Source organism: Pleurodeles waltl, chromosome 12, assembly GCF_031143425.1.
Source record: "Pleurodeles waltl isolate 20211129_DDA chromosome 12, aPleWal1.hap1.20221129, whole genome shotgun sequence".
Lineage (NCBI taxonomy): Eukaryota > Metazoa > Chordata > Amphibia > Caudata > Salamandridae > Pleurodeles > Pleurodeles waltl.
Genome location: NC_090451.1, coordinates 214,925,673 through 214,948,887, shown reverse-complemented (window position 1 = coordinate 214,948,887; position 23,215 = coordinate 214,925,673). Strand labels below are relative to the sequence as shown.

The following is a 23,215-nucleotide window of genomic DNA, read 5'->3' as shown; positions in this document are numbered from 1 at the left end:
CGCCGGCAGGCCATGGCTTAACCCGTAAGCACGGTGACCAACCATCGGCACCGAAAAAGGGCACACATGTGTCGAAGACATCCGACTCCGGTCGAGATACCCGCACAGAGTTAACTCTGCACTGAGATACTAGCTCCGACCAAACTCGGCACCGAGAAATCGCACCCCGAAACCAAAAAAGGTGGCTTCGGAGCCGAAAAAGACTGCGGAAAAGGTTTCGGTGCCGAAACACCCAGCCTCGGAGCCGAAACAGAGCTCCTATTCAGAAGAACAAGGCCTTTCATCACAACTACAGGGCCATAAATTTGGAAAGGAATTAGAGATGGGAGAGCCAGACTATACACAAAGAAGGCTCCATATTCAGAAGGACACAGGGAAAATAAGAACTCTTCCCCCAATTAAAATGAAACGAAAACTCGCTTTCGAAGAAACAGAGAAACAGCCAAAATCAAAAGTGGCTAAAGAAAAAACTCCACCACGTTTTTCACCACAGCCATCGCCACAGCACTCACCACAACTGTCATCAATTGCAACACCCCCAATGATGCAATCACCAACACACACAGGGATGAGCCAGGATGACCCAGATGCATGGGATCTATATGATGCACCAGTATCTGACAATAGTCCGGATTGCTACCCGGCAAGACCAGCACCACCAGAAGACAGTACTGCTTACATGCAGGTGGTGTCCAGACCAGCTACTTTTCACAATGTAGCACTGCATGCACAACCTATAGAGGATGACTTTTTATTCAATACCCTGTCATCAACACATAGCCAATACCAGAGTCTGCCTATGTTACCAGGCATGTTAAAACACGCGAAACAGGTGTTTCAAGACCCCGTCAAAGGCAGAGCCATCACACCTAGGGTGGAAAAGAAATACAAACCTCCCCCTACGGACCCTGTGTACATCACGCAACAACTAACACCTGACTCGGTGGTAGTAGGGGCAGCCCGGAAAAGGGCAAACTCAGACTTCTGGGGATGCACCACCACCCGACAAAGAAAGTCGAAAGTTTGATGCAGCAGGAAAAAGGGTTGCAGCACAAGCAGCCAATCAATGGCGTATTGCCAATTCCCAATCTTTATTGGCAAGATATGACAGGGCTCATTGGGACAAAATGCAGCTTTCATTGAACATCTTCCCAAAGAGTTTCAAAAGCTTGCACAACAAGTGGTGGAGGAGGGCCAAAGTATCTCCAACAACCAGATACGATCGGCTATGGACGCAGCGGACACAGCCGCCAGAACAGTGAACACGGCGGTCACTATTCGGAGACACGCATGGCTACGCACCTCCGGATTTAAGCCAGAGATCCAGCAGGCTGTGCTTAATATGCCTTTTAATGGACAACAGTTGTTTGGGCTGGAGGTGGATACAGCTATAGAAAAGCTCAAGAAAGACACTGACACGGCCAAAGCCATGGGCGCGCTTTACTCCCCACAGAGCAGAGGCACCTTTAGGAAGCCACATTTTAGAGGGGGGTTTCGAGCCCAAAGCACAGGACCTTCAACCTCACAGACCAGACCCTCATACCAGGGCCAATACCAAAGAGGAGGTTTTCGGGGTCAATATAGGGGTGGACAGTTTCCTAAAACAAGAGGGAAATTCCAAAGCCCAAAAACCCCACAAACAAAACAGTGACTCCAATGTCACAAATCCCCAACACATAACACCAGTGGGGGGGGAGACTCACAAATTATTACAAAAATTGGGAGGACATGACTACGGACTCGTGGGTCCTAGCCATTATCCAACATGGTTATTGCATAGAATTCCTACAATTACCACCAAATGTGCCTCCAAAAGCACACAACATGTCCAAACAGCATTTGGATCTATTACAACTAGAAGTCCAAGCGTTATTACAAAAAGAGGCAATAGAACTAGTGCCCAACCATCAGAAAGGAACAGGTGTTTATTCCCTGTATTTTCTAGTACCAAAAAAGGACAGAACACTGAGACCCATCGTAGATCTCAGAACACTAAACCTTTACATCAAATCAGATCACTTTCACATGGTAACACTTCAAGACGTGATTCCCTTGCTCAAACAACAAGACTACATGTCAACATTAGACCTCAAGGATGCTTACTTCCATATACCCATACATCCTTCCCACAGGAAATACTTAAGGTTTGTAATCCAAGGAGTACACTACCAATTCAAAGTGTTACCATTCGGGATAACAACAGCACCCAGGGTATTTACAAAAGGCCTTGCAGTAGTAGCTGCACGTATCAGAAGACAGCACATACACGTATTCCCGTACCTAGACGATTGGTTAATAAAAATCAGCACTCAGAAACAGTGTCTTCAACACACAACATATGTCATAGAAACCCTTCACAAGCTAGGATTCTCAATAAACTACCTAAAATCACACTTACAACCGTGTCAAATACAACAATACTTAGGAGCAACAATCAACACAAAAAAAGGGATTGCCACTCCAAGTCCACAAACAGTACAAGCATTCCAAAACGTAGTACAAAGCATGCACCCAAATCAACAGTATCAAGTAAGGTTTTTGATTAAACTTCTAGGCATGATGTCTTCATGCATAGCCATTGTCCCAAACGCAAGGTTACACATGCAGCCCTTACAACAGTGTCTAGCGACACAATGGACACAAGCACAGGGTCAACTTCAAGATCTAGTGTTCATAGACCGCCAAACACACTCCTCGCTTCAATGGTGGAATCCTATAAATTTAAACCAGGGTGGCCTTTCCAGGACCCACTGCCTCAATACGTGATCACAACAGATGCTTCCATGGTAGGGTGGGGAGCACACCTCAACAAACACAGCATCCAGGGACAATGGGACACTCAACAAAGACAACTTCATATAAATCAACTAGAACTACTAGCAGTGTTTCTAGCATTGAAAGCATTTCAACCGTTAATAGCCCACAAACATATTCTTGTCAAAACAGACAACATGACAACAATGTATTACCTAAACAAACAGGGAGGGACACACTCATCACAGCTGTGTCTCTTAGCACAGAAGATTTGGCATTGGGCGACTCACAATCACATTCGCCTAATAGCACAATACATCCCAGGAATTCAAAACCAGTTGGCCGACAATCTCAGTCGAGATCACCAACAGATACACGAATGGGAACTTCATCCCCAGATACTGCAAACCTACTTTCAAAAATGGGGAACACCGCAAATAGACCTATTCGCAACAAAAGAAAACACAAAATGCCAAAACTTCGCATCCAGGTACCCACACCCTTACTCCAAGGGCAGTGCGTTATGGATGAGTTGGTCAGGGATATTTGCTTACGCTTTTCCCCCTCTCCCACTCCTTCCGTATCTAGTAAACAAACTGAGTCAAAACAAACTCAAACTAATACTAGTAGCACCAACTTGGGCTCGCCAACCATGGTACACAACACTACTAGACCTGTCAGTAGTACCTCATATCAAGCTACCAAACAGACCAGATCTGTTAACTCAACACAAACAAGAGATCAGACACCCAAATCAATCATCGCTCAATCTAGCAATCTGGCTCCTGAAGTCTTAGAATTTGAACATCTAGACGTTACACAAGAATGTATGGAGGTCATTAAACAAGCTAGGAAACCTACTACAAGACATTGCTACGCAAATAAATGGAAAAGATTTGTTTATTACTGTCATAATAATCAAATTCAACTACTGCATGCGTCAACAAAAAACATTGTAAGCTACTTATTACACTTACAAAAATCCAAGTTAGCTTTTTCATCGATTAAAATACATCTCACAGCAATTTCTGCCTACCTGCAAATGACACATTCAACATCACTCTTTAGAATCCCAGTCATAAAAGCATTTATGGAGGGTCTAAAAAGAATCATTCCCCCAAGAACACCACCAGTTCCTTCATGGAATCTCAATATTGTATTAACACGACTCATGGGTCCACCATTTGAACCCATGCATTCTTGTGAGACGCAATACTTAACATGGAAAGTGGCCTTCCTAATAGCTATCACATCTCTTAGAAGAGTAAGTGAAGTACAAGCATTTACCATACAGGAACCCTTTATACAAATTCACAAACATAAAGTGGTTCTACGCACAAATCCAAACATTTTACCAAAAGTTATATCACCGTTCCACTTAAATCAAACTGTGGAACTCCCAGTATTTTTACCACAACCAGACTCTGTAGCTGAAAGAGCATTACATACATTAGACATCAAAAGGGCACTAATGTATTACATTGATAGAACCAAACAATTTCGCAAAATAAAACAATTGTTTGTAGCTTTTCAAAAACCTCATGCAGGAAATCCAATATCCAAACAAGGCATTGCCAGATGAACAGTTAAGTGTATTCAAACCTGCTATGAAAAAGCTAAAAGAGACCTGCCTATTACACCAAAGGCACACTCCACTAGAAAGAAAGACGCCACAATGGCCTTTCTAGGAAATATACCCATGACAGAAATCTGTAAGGCAGCCACATGGTCTACGCCTCATACATTCACCAAACATTACTGTGTGGATGTGTTAACAACACAACAGGCCACAGTAGGACAGGCAGTATTACGGACATTATTTCAAACAACTTCAACTCCTACAGGCTAAGCCACCGCTTTTGGGGAGATAACTGCTTACTAGTCTATGCACAGCATGTGTATCTGCAGCTACACATGCCATTGAACGGAAAATGTCACTTACCCAGTGTACATCTGTTCGTGGCATGAGACGCTGCAGATTCACATGCGCCCTCCCACCTCCCCGGGAGCCTGTAGCCGTTATAAGTTGATAAAAATAAACTTGTAAATTTGTAAATTTGTAAATATATATCACTTTTAAACACATTATGTACATACATACTTACTCCATTGCATGGGCACTATTACTATATACACAACTCCTACCTCACCCTCTGCGGGGAAAACAATCTAAGATGGAGTCGACGCCCATGTGCAATGGAGCCAAAAGGGGAGGAGTCCCTTGATCTCGTGACTCGAAAAGACTTCTTCAAAGAAAAACAACTTGTAACACTCCGAGCCCAACACTAGATGGCAGGATAATGCACAGCATGTGAATCTGCAGCGTCTCATGCCACGAACAGATGTACACTGGGTAAGTGACATTTTCCATATACATATATATATATATATATATATTTTTTGTGTGAACGTCTTCTTTCCCTCCATTTCGTCTATCTCATCTGTCTTGTCTATCCAACAAAAACATACACGGGAGAAAAAAGGGACAGCACAGCCAGGTAGGTAAAGACCCAGAAAATGGGTTAAAATTTAATTCATCAGTTTCAATGCAGTGCATACAAAAGTACAAGTGCTAAAAGATGGTGACGCGTTTCGGCAAAGCCTTCTACTGACCATAAAGTACACATGTGAAGGTGATAAAAAAAAAAAAAAAAAGTAAAAGGACCCTCCCTCTAATGAAAATAGAAGAGTTACTTGTCAAGGTTTTTTTTTCTATAACACATTTGGATTTGCTGTTTCATGTTTTTGGTAGAACATCTTGTGTTTACTCATTCCTTTTAATCAGAATTCATCCATCCACCTAAATTGAAAATATTTGCTATGTAAACATTATTTGCAGCATAAAAATTAAATACGTAGACAGAATGTTTTCCTGTACATATTCAGATTAGAGCATAACATGTTTTTCTCTCACACTGAGACAGGAGGTAATCTCCATTATAAACACATGTAGGTAAAGTACCCATAATCTTAGCTTATTTAAACCTCTCGACGTGCCAAAGATTTTACATGGGAGAATCAATTAACCTTCATTTATGAATATAAAATACTCATTTGTTCCCTCTGAATGTAACTTTCATATAAATCCTACCGTATACCAGTTCAATTAATTCAATTTTCATAATTCTTCAATCTCCATGCTCTAATTATGCTGCTTTTGATTTACATTGATCTCACTACTTAATTTTGAACTAGAAATATGAATTCTTAAGTTCTTCCTAGAACAAGTGAACGCAACATTGCCCTCCCACTAGCCCAAAGGTTAAAGTAACGTTAAAATTAGGTGAGAAGAATTTCAGTGACCACATAATGTTTTAAATAGACGAAACCACTGAATTTTTTTATAGTTATCTCTGGTAAATATAACTTGTGCCCTAAGGTAACTATATCTCGTGCCTCTGCCATGCACAGCTTTCTTATCAATAATTTTTTGGGAACTTTTACAGTGATAATATCAGTGATGTCATAGAAGAATCTGTGAACAAGGAAATTCATTTTCAGGAACACGTAGGGTTTCTGTTGCCCAATAAACCTCACTTTAGCAAATCTGAGTGACTAAGGCTTTTTTTCTTTGCCCTGTGCGCATTGGAGGGAGTACGCCTGGGCTGGACAGAGGGCTGTTTCGAATATTTGGGGGTCGCTACCCCACCTCGGTCTGCCACATCGGGACAGAGGAGATATATATATATATACATACCCCAGAAACCTAATCTTTTTTTATTTTTTACCCACTTCAAAAACTTTAAACACCACAGCAAGTTAACAATGAGTATCATAACTATTTCAAACAGTCCCCTGTAACCTAAGAAACACAACACATTTAGCTCATTGAAGAAGGCAGACTCCTACATTAGTAGCAGTGCGTGCATGCCACTCTTGACACATACTCAGTACATTCTTCAGCACTCCATGTTAGCTGATCGTTACCCCTAATACAGCTTGCAACACTTTATCTGAATTTTCTTTTCAGCCCAAGAATATAAAATTATTTTTTAACAAGATAATTTCTATTCAAACTATTCATGAAGAAATAGTATGTAACAATTTTGGTTCCTTTAATGTTTTCACATCCCAGTCTATTATGGCAGCGCTGCTTCCCATATGTTACTTCTTGGTTCCTCTTTCACCTGGTTCCTGCTTAACATCATAAGAAAAGCTGGAACTCGCTTGCTCCTGATTACCTGCTGCTGGTTTCCTTTGTTTTCACACTTCATCTCATCAAACCCTGCTCCATTTTCTGGAATCCTGCTCTTGATTGATCTGGTACTTATGTACTCCGGTCCCGTTTTTGAGTACCATCTTCCTCAAAAATCTATCCATTGGAAATCCTGTTTTCCTTGAGTTTTCTTTATGCAGCATGGCCTTTACACAAATAAGTGATCTTTTAAAGAAACAACTATTGCTTTCACATGGTATTCCTAAGTATTAAGCAGGAGTAAAGCCTACTTCTGGGAGCTTCAGTGAAATAAGAAGGTGCAACTGTTGTGTCCAGCTACTGAAAGAATCCCAAAGAAAGATTGCAAATCTACAAAATCAAGCAGCAAGACTCATCTTTACTTTAGACAAATGTGATGTGAGTCTCTGCCCTGAAAGGACCTACATTTGTTGCACCAAATCTTCAGTAATTGACCTAGTCTACCACTTTTTGAGACAAAACTGAAAATAGGTCTGTTCAAAAGGCTTTCCAGTATTTACTTGAGAATCTCAGACCTAACCTTCATGGAGACAAAGCCCCAAAGAGTGCTTGCATTCACGAGGGAAGATCATCTTTCCGTGATAATCAGGTGATTCTGAACAGCATCACACAACAAGGGGAACAGTGTTCATCATAAACTTCCTTTCTAGTTTTTCAACAGTGCTACATTGTGGCCTTCTTCACAAACATGTGCTATATAAGACATTTGAATTGTCACCTATAGAGCTAACATTGGTAGGCAACAGTGGCCTTTTCTTACATTGCCATGCTTTGCTTCGATGTATGTATGTGCTATTCCTAAAGCGTAAACCAGTTCAATACAAAAGATAATAGATCACTGTATGTAGTTAAAGTCCAGCATAAATTCATCAAGTGTTGGGAGAGGAAGCTGGTTTGTGGACTGTGAATGTAGTACAGTGTATTGTTCTTTAAGGAAGAGCATTTTCAACTCTTTCCTAATGGAGCAGCGTTGTGGAGGGCCTGATTGATATGTGCATGTTGTTCCAGATCCTAGGTGCATAGATGGAAAAGGCCTGCTGATTTGTGTGTTTGTATTCAATTTTTTTATTACACCTCTTAGCATGCAGTCTGAAGGTGTCCTGGCTGCTTGAGAGCTGAGAACGGGAAACGTCCTTTACAGTGAAGGCTGACTCCCTGCAGTGGGATTGCAACACCGGTTTTTACAATGAACAATATAAAACCACGAATGGCATTACAAAGATGGTCTTTACAACAAAAAATAGTGTGAAGGAATGGCCGCAGAGACAGGCAGAGGTACCGAGGGCAGATTTGAGGGAACTTGGCTTAAAGGCATGGGGGATGGGGCTTGCTCCTGATTTGGGTTTTAGGGCTCAGAGCTGGGGGAAGGGGCGGTTTTAAGGCTAAAGGTGTGCATCCCATAAAGTGTTAAATTCTTCCTCACAACGGAAAATGGCAGACTACAACGCAGTCCCTAAGACTTTCCAAATGCGGCACAATGCTATTCTCCTTAAAAGCAATAATCATTTCTTTAATCAAGCGGCAACAAAACAGTGCAATAAGGATGCCCTCAAATGTGTTTTAGTTTGATGCTTTTCGTTATGAGCAAAATAACATAGCTACTTTGCATTGGGGAATGTTGGACAATATTACTAAACAGTAAGGAAGGACTACGGGTCCTTGAGCAGAAGCCTAACAGAAGTGCTTTTAAACTAATCAGTGCATTTCCCAAAAGCAGTTATGTTCTTTGGCTAAGTTCAAACCTTCTGAAATAGCAGGTGAAATGTTTGTTTGACTGCACATTACTTTTTAACAAATACTGCAGTTTATTTCCATTTGTTGAATGATAATCATTATAAATGGATGCTGTTTGTTGTTCCAGTATTTTCAATGGTTCTGTATCTGATGGCATGATATTTACATTTGTTGTAGAAACTGGCTTAGTAAGTCCAGCTTCTTTTTTAAGCTTTCGTTGTAAAAGCAGTCAGAATTTTGGCTTTCATTCTTGCGTCATACATCGCCGAGAACCACCAGAGATGGTGAGTTTGTCTGCAAAATAAGTAGGGTTGCTGGTTGTAATAGCTTTTATAATTATGCTGCTGGTTTTGAAGACAGTGCAGGCTGACAAGGGGAGTCAAAGGAGTTCCATCAGGATGGGGGTGATGTGATCACATTTCTTCAGTCTCTGGATGAAACTTGCTACCGTGTAAAGGATGCCCTAAAAGGTTCAGTGTGGAGTCTTTGAGGCCATGTAGGGTATTTATATTATTCAGGTGCTAGTGTATGAGGGCCTGACAAATCAGTTCTGAAGCTCTCTCTGGGAGAAATGTTTTCTCTTTTTTTTTGTAAGAGAGCTGGCTGAGAGACCATCTGTTTTTTAGGCATATTTTAACCTGTTGGTGAAGTTGGTGTCCAGGGAAATTCCAAGTGACATGGCGTTCAATGCAAGTTGGTGTTCAAATCGTTTATCATTGAGTCAGGTTTGTACTGTTTCTCGTTTGTTATACTTGGGAAATAATAGGAGTTCTGTCTTGTTTGGGTCGTGCTTCAGCAACATCCAGGGCTGGAAGATGTGCAGATAGTGTTTGAGACATTGGATGCCTGATGCAAAGGAGACTTTCCGGTAGAGTTGTGTATCATCAGCTTTTTGGTGAAATCTGCTGTTATCTGTTTGAAGTGTACCAAACAGAACCACGTAGTGGGTGAAGAGGGGGCAGTAGGGAACCCTAGGCGACTCAGCAAAGGGTTGTCGGTTAGAAAGGTAGGTTGAATTGTTCTTGTTTCTCATCAGAAATTCAGTAGCAGTTACTGAAACAGCCTTTTGGTGATAAAAACTTGATTGGAGCCACAGTTTAGTACGTTCTAGAATAGATCATAACAAGACATTGAGAGACAGCGAAGTTCATGGAGCAGCATATCAGCATCACTGACTTTTTGTAAACTGCGGGAGAAATATCCAGTCTTTTGTCAAAGACCACAGTTCCAGGGCCACCAAAGCTTCATGCCACAACAGCAGTTGGGGCAGACTTCATTATGCAGTTTGGGAATATTTAAGATAGTTATAGAAACTCAAAGAATCTCATGTAGTCAGAGCCCTTAGTCAACTGTGTGTGAAAATTACTGTGGTTGAAATCAAAGGCAGTTTGTGGTGCTGACATGAATGACCTTGCAGTATAGGCAGTTATAACTTGGAGGACGCATGCTTGCATTCCAGTTCGTTGGAAATAAAGCAATAAACTTCCAGATGCCCCACACATGCAAGGTTATTTGAAACCTATAACAACAATCTGATTGAGACATCTAGCCACAAATCCATTACCTTTGAATTTCTGAGGCATCAGACTGGATCTGGCAAACTTTTCATAGGCAGTATACCCCTGCGCTCCAGTAGGTGACGTTGATTGGCTGTGTGTGGTGTTGCCCGCACCGGACATTACATTGCGGTCACTGTAGGAAAGTACCCTCTTTTTGCTATGGTTACCTCCATTTTCTGCCTGATATCAGTGTGTTTAACTGTGTCCACTGGGATCCTGCAAACCAGGACCCCAGTAATTATGCTCTCTCTCCTCTAAATTTTGTCACTGCATACTGGTAACCCAGTATATCACCCAAAATTGGTGGTATACTGGTACCCCCTTATAAGTCCCTAGTATATGGTACCTAGGTACCCAGGGCATTGGGGTTCCAGGGGATCCCTGGGGGCTGCAGCATTTCTTTTGCCACCCATGGGGAGCCCATGCAAAGGCTTCTACAGGACTGCCATTGCAGCATGCATGAAAAATGTCATGCACCCTTTCACTGCCATTTGTACTGCACCAGGTCACTTAAAAGTCACCCCATAGCATGCCCTTCAGCCCTGAGGGCAGGGTGCAGAGTATCTGTGGGTGAGGGCACCCCTGCACTAGCAGAGGTGCCCGTACTGCCCCAGGACCATTTTGCCGGACTTCGTGAGTGTGGGGACGCCATTTTACGCGTCTACTGGACATCGGTTACTACCTATGTCCAGCTACATAATAGTCACTCCGAACATAGGCATGTTTGGTATCATGTTGGAATCATACCCCAATGCTTTTGCAAGCATTGATTGTATGATTCCATGCACTCTGGGGGCTCCTTAGAGGACCCCCAGTATTGCCATTCTAGCCTTCTGTGGTTTTCCAAGCAGCCCCAGCTGCTGCCACCTTTCCCAACAGGTTCCCGCCCTCCTGTTGCTTGAGAAGCTCAAGCCCAGGAAGGCAGAACAAAGGATTTCCTTTGGGAGAGGGGGTGTTACACCCTCTCCCTTTGGAAATAGGTGTCACAGGCTTGGAAGGGGTAGCCTTCCAGAGCCTCTGTAAATGCTTTGAAAGGCCCAAATGGTGCCCTCCTTGCATAATCCAGTCTACACTGGTACAGGGAGCCCCAGTCCCTGCTCTGGTGTGAAAATGGACAAAGGAACGGGGCGTGACCACTCCCCTGTCCATCACCACCCCAGGGGTGGTGCTCAGAGCTGCTCCAGAGCATCCCTGGGTTTTTCCATCTTGGATTCCAAGTTGGCAGGGCACTCTGGGAGCATCTGAGTGGCCAGTGGCAGCAGGTTACACCAGAGCCCTCCCCTAATAGGTGCTTACCTGTTAGCTGACCAATCCCCCTTTCAGGGCTATTTAGGGACTCTCTCGTGGGTGTTTCTTCAGATTCGGATTGCAGGACTCCAGCAGGAATCCTCTGCAACCTTTACTTCAACTTCTTACCAAAGAAACTGCATCTGGACCCTCCAGGAACTCTACAACTGCAACAAAGGAGCAAAGATGACTTCTGCAACATTGTATCTTCAGCTCCTGCCATCAGCTGCAACTGTTTAGAGGTCGTGCATCCTCAGAGGACAGCTTGTCTTCAGCTTTCACCAGAAGAATGAAGGAATCTCCATTGGAGTGAAGAGGCACTCCCCTGCTTCAGCAGGCACCTCTCTGTAACGATGACCAGTTGTGTGGAACCCCTCTGCTGATGAGCTGTGTGGATCTTGCATCACGGGTGGTGGACTGAAGTGGTCCAGATGTTCCTGATGTCCAACTGTGGAGGTAAGAGCTTGCCTCCCACGCAAGACAGTTCCCCTGTGCTCCTCATGTTTTGCAGTTACCAAGGCTTATTGACATACTTCCACGAAGTTCTTCATGCACCGTACAGCTCCAGCCCCAGCACTCTTTCCTGTGACGCACAACTTCCTGCATGGTTGTCCGGCAGCGTCGGACCGTTTTGCGTGGGCCTCCTTTTGTACCTTCTTTGTCCTCATGCTGTGGGACCCCTGTTCGCGCTGCCTGGTCTTCTGAAGGCTCTCTGTGTTGCTGAGAGCCCCCTCTCACTCCTCCTTATGGGTAGAGTCCACCAGGTCCCTCTTGGTCACGGTCAGCTCCATTTTCCGCAAACCGCGACCTTCGCATGTGCCAAGGCTTGTTGGCAGAATCCAGCGACGCAAACCAGACTGCAGTCTTCCATCCGGCGTGGGACATCATCTGCACCAACCAGGAACCCACCTCTGTCTTCTTGGGTGCAGTACTGACTGTTGTTCTTCACCAGTGGTTCTTCTTTTGCACCTTCATCAGGGTTAGCAGGGTCTCCTGTTCGCCCTGGACCCTTCAGTGCTTCTTGGACTTGGCCCCCTTCTTTCATGGGTCTTCAGGTCCAGGAATCCATCGTTGGTGTCTTGCAATCTCTTCAGGTTCTTGCATAATCTTCTTTTTCATGTTCTTGTGTGTTCATTGGAAAGTTACTATGATCCTGGTTTCCTGGGCTTTGGGGGTGGGTTCTATTACTTACCTTTGGTGTTTTCTAATACTCCCAGCGCCTCTCCACACACTACACTTGCCTAGGTGGGAAACTGACATTTGCATTCCACTTTCTTAGTATATGATTTGTGTTCCCCCAGGCTCATTAGTAACTATTGTGATTTTCACTATTTGCACTGCTTTCTAACTGTTTTTACAGCTGTTTCTGCATGCTAGTGTATTAAATTTGTGTATGACTTACCTCCTAAGGGAGCATAGCCTCTATGGTATTTTTGGCATTTGTGTCACCAAAATAAAGTACCTTTATTTTTATAACACTGAGCATTTTCTTTCATGTGTGTGCATACTGTGTGACTACAGTGGTATTGCATGAGCTTTGCATGTCTCCTAGATAAGCCTTGGCTGCCCAGCTACAGCCACCCCTAGAGAGCCTGGCTTCTAGACACTGCCTACATTTCTCTAATAAAGGATGGACCTGGTATAAGTAACTTAGGTACCTGCTACAAACCAGGCCAGCCTCCTACAGCTACCATGCATCATGCGACTTTTAAGAGGTCTTGGTTCCAATCAATAGGAAGGTCACGGGACTGCTTCAGGAGCTTCAAGTCCGTGGGATATTCGGGAAATCCTCCCTCGCGATGACGGAACATCGGCTATCGAGGCACGGTTCTGGAGAGCTGATGCCAGGTTCAACTTCGTGCCACCCCACCTTTCCGGGAGCCTGAGCAACCCCAATTCAGATTATCGTTTTTCACGAGGCCATGTGCGCTGCTTATTTGAGTGGGCTGACCCCTCCAGAGCATCTTAGGGCCCACCTGGGACAGAAGGGGCCACACCGGCGGCTTCAGCTCCAATGGGCCACCATGGATCCGATTACGGATCTGGACTGGCACAGTCATGCCACCGCAGCCTTCCCCAATGCCGGTCCCAATGCTGATGTCACTGGCTGCGCCAGCCTCATTTGAATCCTCGAATCCAACACTGAGCAGGAACAGAATCGACTGATGCCGATTTCGGCGCTAACTGGGCCCCCATGTCCTAGGGCGGCACCTGAGCCCTATTCAGAATGGTAGGGTTCACTGGACCCTTCAGAATACTAGTTAAAAATACACAAAAGCATGGACTGGTGTGAGAACCCAGGTGATGCCAGTGGACTGGATACCTATCCAGATACTGTTTTGCCTTCTTCCCCTACTGTGGCTATGGAGGAAGGAGCAACATATGCTATGGGGGAGAAGAGGGCTGCTGAGGTCCTGGACCTTAAACCACGCTCGGTAGCAATCAAGACGAACGTCTGGATTGAAGTGCGTCAACCGGGAGCTTCCTCTTCCAAACCCCTGCTCCCCTTTCATAAAGCACTGACAGAGAACCTGGTCCAAGCCCAGCACAGGGGCTCTTGTGAACCGGACAACTGCCCGCTCCTGGGGATCCAACCTTCCTCACCCAACACCCCAGCCCTGAGAGCTTGGTGGTCCAAGCTGCTACCTCCCATGGTGCCTTCCCTGCCGGTCCCCCGGACAGGGAATCCAAGAGGCTGGTTAACTTAGGAAAGATTATGTTTTCTTCCACCTGTCTTGCATTGCAGTCAGTGAACACCACATGGTTATTGGGATGCTGTTCCCACACACTGTGGGATACAGTTGCGCAGGTGCTGCCAGGCCAGTCTCTCCCAAGCAGTCAAGGACTGGAGTGATGCAGCAAGTTCACCATTAGGTGTGGTTTAGACACAACCAACTTACTGGGCAGACTGGTTTCCTCGAAGGTGGCACTTCAATCCCACACCTGGCTAAGAACATCTGGCTTTTCAGGGGATGTTCAGGCTAACCTCATGGACATGCCCTCTGATGGCACCGTCTTTTCAGAGAAAAGGCAGACTGTCCACTGGAGTGCTTTAAGGAATCACACAGGCTATGGACAAGTCCTTGGGCCTCTGAGCTGCCCCACTTCCCCAGTCTGTCTTTTGGCCCTTTTATAGATACGGAAAGGGTGTTCTACAGTGCCAACCCTATGCCAGCCACCATCCTGCGCAAGCTTCCCAAGCTACATATGGGCGCAGGCGCGGTCCATAACGACCCAGAAGGTCAGGTAACCAGGGGTGTGCTGCAACCACCACCCTCTGGCATCGGCAGCCCCTAAGCCCTCCAAATCTTGACCTAAAAGATCATGGGCACCCATTTGGTGGCAGAATCCGCCGTCATCTCTGCCACTGGCAGTCCATTACATCGAACAAGTTGGTGTTACAGATCATTCAGGGGGGCTGCTCTCTCCCCTTCCAATTCCCCCTCCCGCTATACCTCCAACGCATGATCTACTGATGGAGGGACATCTGTCCTTGCTCCGCTAGGAAGTCATGGCTCTCTTGGCCAAGGGAGCCATAGAAAGGGTTCCGATATTAGAAGTACGTAGTGGTTGCTTTCCCTCTACTTTATAATACCCATAAAGAACAAAGATCTTCAACCTATCCTGGATCTGTGAACCCTAAATCTCTTCCTCAAAAAAGGAGAAATTCAAGATGCTCACATTGACTCAGGTCTTGCTTGCCCTAGACCAAGTAGACTGGATAGTAGCATTCGACTTGCAGGACGCGTATTTCCATATTCTCATCCTGCCTGCCCACAGTTGTTACCTGTGGTTTACGGTAAGGCACAAGCACGTCTAAGTTCACCGTACTCCCATTTGGCCTTACCAGCGCCCCTCAGGTGTTCACCAAGGTGTGGTGGTGGTTGCAGCTCATCTGCGAAGATTAGGGGTGTTAATCTTCCCCTGTCTTGATGACTAGCTGTTGAAGGCGGGTTTGCCCCATTCTGTCTTCTCCCACCTCCAGACCACGGAGGACCTCTTGCATTTGCTGGGGTTCACTATAAACATACCGAAGCCACATCTGACTCCCTCTAAGACACTTCCTTTCATTGTAGCTGTGATGGACACAGTGCAGTTCCAGGCTTACCCTCTGTAGGAAAGTGCCGCTGTTGGCATGGTCACCCCTCCCCTTTTTGCCTAGTGTTGATGCGAACTTTGATTGAAAGTGTGCCAGGATCCTGCTAACCAGGCCCCAGCACCAGTGTTCTTTCCCAAAAACTGTACCTTTGTTTCCACAATTGGCACAACCCTGGCACACATTTAAGTCCCTTGTAAAAGGTACCCATGGTACCAAGGGCCCTGGGGCCAAGGAAGGTCCAAAACAGCTGCAGCATGTTTTTTCCCCACCCTAGGGGACCCCTCACCCAGCACATGTACACTGCCTTGCAGCCTGTGTGCGCTGGTGGAGAGAAAAAGACAAAGTCGTCATGGCACCCCTCTGAGGTTGCGCTGCCCACAAACCATTTACTGCGGCATAGGTCAGTCACCCCTCTAGCAGGCCTTACTGCCCTACGCCAGGGTGCACTCTACCACAGGTGAGGGCATAGCTGCATGAGCAATATGTGTCCATTCTTAGACATTGTAAGTGCAGTGTAGCCATATTGATTATATATGTCTGGGAGTTTGTCATTATGCACTCCATAGCTCCTTACTGGCTTCACTGAATACTGGGAAGTTTGGTATCGAACTTCTCAGCACAATAAACCCACACTGATACCAGTGTGGGATTTATTGAAAAATGCACACACAGGGCATCTTAGAGATGCCCCCTGTATGTTAGCCAAACTGCTAGTGTATGACTGACTGGTCTGTGCCAGCCTGCCGCTTTCAGACAAGTTTCTGACCACATGGGGCAAGTGACTTTGTGCACTCTGTGGTCAGCAACAAAGCCTGTCCTGTGTGGAGGTGCTACCCCCCCCCCCCACCCCCCCTTTACTGGAACTGTAACACCTAGTGGTAAGCCTGAAAGGCTCAAGCCTCAGATTACAGGCTAGTGGAGCTGCCCCCCCCCCCCCCACGCCCCCTGGCAAAGCCCCACTTTTGGCAGCAAGTCCAGCGGGAAATTTAGGGAAAGGAGGGAGGAATGGCCACCCGAGCCAGGACCCACCCCTAAGGTGTCCAGACCTGAGATGGCCCCATCCCTGCAGAATCCTCCATCTTGGTTTGGAGGACAGGGATCAATAAGATTAGGTTTGTGCCCCCCTCCCCAAAGGGAGTGGGCTCAAGGAGGGTGTAGCCACCCTTAGGGACAGTAGCCATTGGCTACTGCCATCGGACCCCTAAAACGCCCCTAAATCTAGGATTTACGGGCCTTTCTGAGCCCAGCTCACCAGCTTCCTGGTGACCTAAGAAGAAGAAGGACTGCTAAGCTAAAACCCCCAGCAGAGAAGAAGGAAGACGGCAACTGCTTTGACCCCAGCTCTAGCAGCCTGTCTACTGCTTCAAAGAACCTGCAAAAGCACAGTGACATGTCCAGCAAGACCAGCGACCTCTACCAAGCTCCAGAGGTCTGCCCTGCACCCAAAAGGACCAACAACTCCAGAGGACAGCTGCTCTGTGTAAGAAAAAACTATTACTAAGGACTCCCACCTCACTCCGGATGCGGAGACCTAACCACTCTGCACCCAGCGCCCACGGCCTGTGTCCAGGTGGCCCAACCAGCTAGAGAGGATCCCCAGGCGGTGCTAAGCAAGTGCCCACCCTGGGTTGACCTCTCCACCACGCCACTACAACGCCTGCAAAGGGAATCCCGAGGACCCCCCTGAATGCAAAGCTCCGGATTCAGATATCCGACTCCCAAAGACACACTGCACCCACAGTTCCCAGGCCTTGGAGAAACCGACACCCGGTGCAGCTACATTCAGCAGGCAGCCCTCCTCCCTGTCCAACTGGTGGTGTGCCCGAGGCACAACAGTGGACCTCACCTGCAGCCTCTGAGTGATCACCGGGTCCCTCATAGAGCAGCATTGGAAGCCCAATGTCCCTTTTGCACACTGCACCCGGCCGTCCCTGTGCCGCTAAGGGTGTGTGTTTGGTGCCTACTTGTGGCCCCTCCATGTCTCCGTCAATCCCCCCTGGTCTGCCCTCCGAGCCACGGGTACTTAACTGCAGGCAGGCCTAAGTCCGAGTACCCCCTGACTCCATAGGAGCCCACGTTAAATTTGCTCTTCTTTGACCTCTGCACTCGGCCGACCCCGTGTTGCTGGTGATGGGTGCCCCCCCGGCAAAGCCCCACTTTTGGGAGCAAGACCAGCAGGAAATTTAGGGAAAGGAGGGAGGAATGGCCACCCGAGCCAGGACCCACCCCTAAGGTGTCCAGACCTGAGATGGCCCCATCCCTGCAGAATCCTCCATCTTGGTTTGGAGGACAGGGATCAATAAGATTAGGTTTGTGCCCCCCTCCCCAAAGGGAGTGGGCTCAAGGAGGGTGTAGCCACCCTTAGGGACAGTAGCCACTGGCTACTGCCATCTGACCCCTAAAACGCCCCTAAATCTAGGATTTAAGGGCCTTTCTGAGCCCAGCTCACCAGCTTCCTGGTGACCTAAGAAGAAGAAGGACTGCTAAGCTAAAACCCCCTGCAGAGAAGAAGGAAGACAGTATCTGCTTTGACCCCAGCCCTACCAGCCTGTCTCCTGCTTCAAAGAACCTGCAAAAGCACAGTGACATGTCCAGCGGGACCAGTGACCTCTACCAAGCTCCAGAGGTCTGCCCTGCACCCAAAAGGACCAAGAACTCTAGAGGACAGCTGCTCTGTGTAAGAAAAAACAATTACTAAGGACTCCCACCTCACTCCGGATGCGGAGACCTAACCACTCTGCACCCAACGCCCACGGCCTGTGTCCAGGTGGCCCAACCAGCTAGAGAGGATCCCCAGGCGGTGCTAAGCAAGTGCCCACCCTGGGTTGACCTCTCCACCACGCCACTACAACGCCTGCAAAGGGAATCCCAAGGACCCCCCTGAACGCAAAGCTCCGGATTAAGATATCGGACTCCCAAAGACACACTGCACCCACAGTTCCCAGGCCTTGGAGAAACCGACACCCGGTGCAGCTACATACAGCAGGCAGCCCTCCTCCCTGTCCAACTGGTGGTGTGCCCGAGGCACTACCGTGGACCTCATCTGCAGCCTCTGAGTGATCACCGGGTCCCTCATAGAGCAGCATTGGAAGCCCAATGTCCCTTTTGCACCCTCCACCCGGCCGTCCCTGTGCCGCTGAGGGTGTGTGTTTGGTGCCTACTTGTGGCCCCTCCATGTCTCCTTCAATCCCCCCTAGTCTGCCCTCCGAGCCACGGGTACTTAACTGCAGGCAGGCCTAAGTCCGAGTACCCCCTGACTCCATAGGAGCCCACGTTAAATTTGCTCTTCTTTGTACTCTGCACTCGGCCGACCCCGTGTTGCTGGTGATGGGTGTTTGGGGATTAACTTGAACCCCAACCGGTGGACCTCCTAAAACTCGGAGACTGAAACTGTATGTGTTGTAATTACCTGTAAAACGATCTAACATTTCTTCCCTCCAGGAACTGTTTCTAAAAATTGCGCTAAGATGGTCATTATGAGCCTGCCGGTTTTCCAACAGCCAGAGTTAATGTGGTGGTATCACCGCCAACAGACTGGCGGTGAGAACACCACATTATGAGTGTGGCGGGTTGGCCACTGCCAACCCGCCACATTACCCATACCGCCATGGTGATATAAACTGCCGGGGCAGAGATGTTCATCTCCGACCCGGCGGTCCACAGAGGACTTATGGCTGTATTTGGAGCCGGACCACTGCCATGGTTTCTGCAGCGGTGGCATGGCCATGAATACCATGGCGGTAGGGCTACAGGTGACAGGGAATTCCTTCCCTGGCACCGGTAGACGGCACCCCCCTCCCCCCAGAAAGCACCTGACCACCCCTATAGTCACAGTGCCCCCACCACCCCTACAGTCACATAATGCCCCCACCCCTCCTACAGTCACATAGCGCCCCCTTCCCCACATACATGCACACAGACACCCACACGCACCACACATAACCCATTCACCTACACTTCCAGACACTTATCCACTAACACTCATCCATCCATTTATTCACTTACACAGTCACACGCATTCAGGCATGCATACACACAAACATCCAAACATGCATCCTTGCACACATAGACACTGACATTCAGGCACGCACTCACTTCAGCGTTCATACACGCATCCACTCACAGGCATACAACCACGCATACATAACAACACTCAATTGCATTCACACACACAGACTCCACACAATCAGACAGACACACACAACACCCCCCTCCCTCCCACTAGCCTCCCCTGTCGGACTCCCGACTTACCTTGTCCGGCGAGGAGGTCGTCAGGCAGGAAACGGGAAGGGACGCTGCCACCGCCAGCAGCACCCTGCAATCAGGACACCGCCAGGCTGTATAATGGTCTTAATACATCTGGCGGCGTCCTTCTGATGGGGCGGTGCAGGTGGTAGCAACATTAGTGTGCCACCACCCGCCAGCATGGCTACTGCCAGATATCTGCCTAATGTGTAGCAGATATCCGGCAGTAACCATTATATGGCAGGCGGAAGACGGTCTTCTGGCGCCCGTGGCTTTGGTGGTCTCGCTCAGAGAGCACCAAAGTCATAATGAGAGTTTGTGTCCATTTTTAAAACAGATTGTTGCCAATAATTCAAAAACAGTATAACTTATCGATTTTAATACAAAGTACTATTGATACATGTGTGAAATACAAATCTATTGAAGTACTTACCTGCAACTTGAATCTTCTGGTTCTAAAAATAAATTAAGAAAATATATTTTTGCTAAATCAAAGCCATGTGTCTAGTCATTGAGTGTGTGCTGCTTCTGTTGTCTGTGTGTGTACAACAAATGCTTTGCACTACCCTCTAATAAGCCTAATTGCTTGACCACACTATCACGTAGTATTATCTGCTTTAGCCTCTGTTAAGCCTCTGGGGAAACCCCTGTACTCTGTGCACACTATATCTTATTTTGATGTAGTATATACAGAGCCAGCTTCCTACATCCTCCCAATCAGCGAGTTCAGAATATTCAGGCTAAGATACCAATGTTTCAGCTTCTATACTGGATTTCGGTGAGAATGACTCTGAGGCTGTGGGGCCTCATGGCCTCATGGCTCATGGCATCCTGCTCGTTTGTTGCACATGCCAGATGGCTTGTGAGGGCTCAGCTGTGGGACCTGAATTTCCAGTGGGTGCAACATAAGAGAAACCTCTCCGACATGGTCCAGATCTTGGATTGAAGTGCAGAAAACCTGCAGTGGTTGCTAACAAACACAATTGGGTCAGAGGCAGACTACTCTCCCTTCCCCAACCAGATCTCAGTGGTGATAGATATGCCGCTCCTGGGATGGGGCAGCCACCGGGGAGAGGTGTAGGTCAGAGGACTCTGGTAGACTCAGAACTCCACATCAAGTTGCTGGAACTCTTGAATGATCCGACTGGCACTGAAAGCCTGCCTACTCTCTGTCAAGGGAAGGCTAGTGTAGGTGTTCACGGACAACACAACCGCCATGTGGTACTGTAACAAACAGGGTGGGGTGGGCTGGTGGACCCTTTGTCAAGAGGCCCTGTATCTCTGGACGTGGCTGGAACAGCAGTGCATATCCCTGGTGGTTCAACACCTTGCAGGTTTTCTGAACACCAGGACAGACAAACTCAGCCGTCAATGCCTAGCGGATCTTGAGTGACGTCTCCATCCGGAGGTAGTGCAAGTTTTCTTTCAGCAGTGGGGAGATCCTTGGTTAGATCTGTTCGCCTCTGAAAAGAATGCGCAATGTCAGTTTTTTGCTCTGGAGTTTCCAATGTGGCTATCGTTTGGAGATGCTTTTTGTCACAAGTGGAACTCAGGCTTCCTGTACACCTTTCCACCCATACCACTCCTGCCCAGAAGTCTGCAGAAGATCAGGAACGGCCTGGCCAAGTCATCCTTGTGGGTCCTGACTGGGCATAGAGAGTCTGGTATCTCAAACTTCTGAACATCAGCATCCATCCTCTGATCAAGCTGCACCTTCTGGAGGATCTTCTGTCGCAGCAGCAGGGGAGAGTCCTCCATCTGAACCGGTCAACTCTGTTGAAATTGAGCAGCGACAGTTGACAGCTTCCGACCTTCCTCCCGAAGTCTGTAATGTTATTCTGGCAGCCAAGCATCACTCTACCAAGACTGTATACTCCTGCTGATGGAAGAAATGTGTAATATATTGTACAGATAAATCTATCGACGAGCTTTCTGCTTCCCTCTCCGATGTCCTTCTTTTTATTCTCACCCGGGCAGGGCTGTGCTTTGAGTACTCTTAAGGGTTACTTTTCTGCTCTGTCTGCCTTCTTGCGGCTGTCTGACCAACCATCCTTATTTAAGTCCCCTATTATAGATTCTTCAAAGGGCTTGTATGCATGTTTCCCCTTCACCTTTCATTATGCCTCATCGGGATTTTAATCTAGTCCTCACTTTTCTGATGTGTTCTCCCTTTGAGCCATTGCCCAATTGATCCCTCCAGCTGCTCACAATCAAAACAGCATTTCTCATGTCAATAACATCTGCCGGGAGGGTGAGTGAGCTGCAGACTTTATCATCCAAGCCTCCCTACACCATTTCAAGAGGGCCATTATGTCCCTTTGCCCACTTTATATGCTCCTAAAAATCCCACAAAAGAAGAAAAGCGACACTGTCTGGACCCAAAGAGTGTTGTCATTCTACCTTGACTGCACAAAAGAGTTCTGGATGGATGACCAACTCTTCTAAAGCCTCGTGCACATTAAGATGTTGTATGGAATTCCTCAACATAGCCTCACATATTACAATAAGCCTTCATATCTCATGTTTCAAAACATCATTCAGTACTTACTGATCCTTCATTTGTCGGGGTTACCTTTAAAGTCAGAACGTGCATTTGGCAGAAGTTGCAGCTTAAAATAAGAAAATGGTGTATGCTTGTATTTGAAGTACACATAACTAAAGCGTTTTTGGAAGAATTGAAGAGACTAATCGAAAAACAGGTTGTGAGTTTTGCTAGAGATGATAGGCCCTTGCCTTGTATATTCTTTTGGCCTCAATATCTTTTTAACTGATGTTCAGTACTCTTGTTTGTTTTCTCTTGATTTTTGCTACTTTTCTACCCCATACATACATACCATGCTTAGTGGAAGAGGAAAGTATCAGTTGGCATTTTAATACACGTTTAGCGACAAACACTAACAGATGTTTTTTGGAATTTGTTGTAGTGTATGCCGAGCAAAGAAAAAAAGCTAGGGCTTTTTGAAAAGTCACATTAAAACGTAGGACGTGTGTGCAACACTAAACCTCAAACAAAAAAACAGTTGATTACAGATAAGTAACAATGTCCTTATTCACTGTGCTTTTAGCAATAGAAATATTTTTATCAAGATATATTACTTTGAGAAAACTGTAATAAGCAGAGCACATATGGAATGAAAATTCCACACTTTAAATATATATATATTTTTTACGTTTTTATTAATGTACAAAATGAAAGTTGACTTTGTTAAAAACAAACACTTTCCCATATAAGAATTTGCTGCTGCTAGAAGAGATTCATGGTTTAGTGATATTTAGTTTTTGTTCCACTAATTCAGCATCATTGTGTGACACTCTCTGGAGGAAACAACCACAACATTGTGG

General features: G+C 46.5%; 1 protein-coding gene across 1 annotated transcript in view; it reads left to right on the top strand.

Moving 5' to 3' along the window:
* The window catches only part of FANCA (FA complementation group A), a 701,003-nt gene that overhangs the window by 269,246 nt on the left and 408,542 nt on the right, over window positions 1–23,215 (top strand). The gene's annotated exons all lie outside the window — the stretch shown is intronic.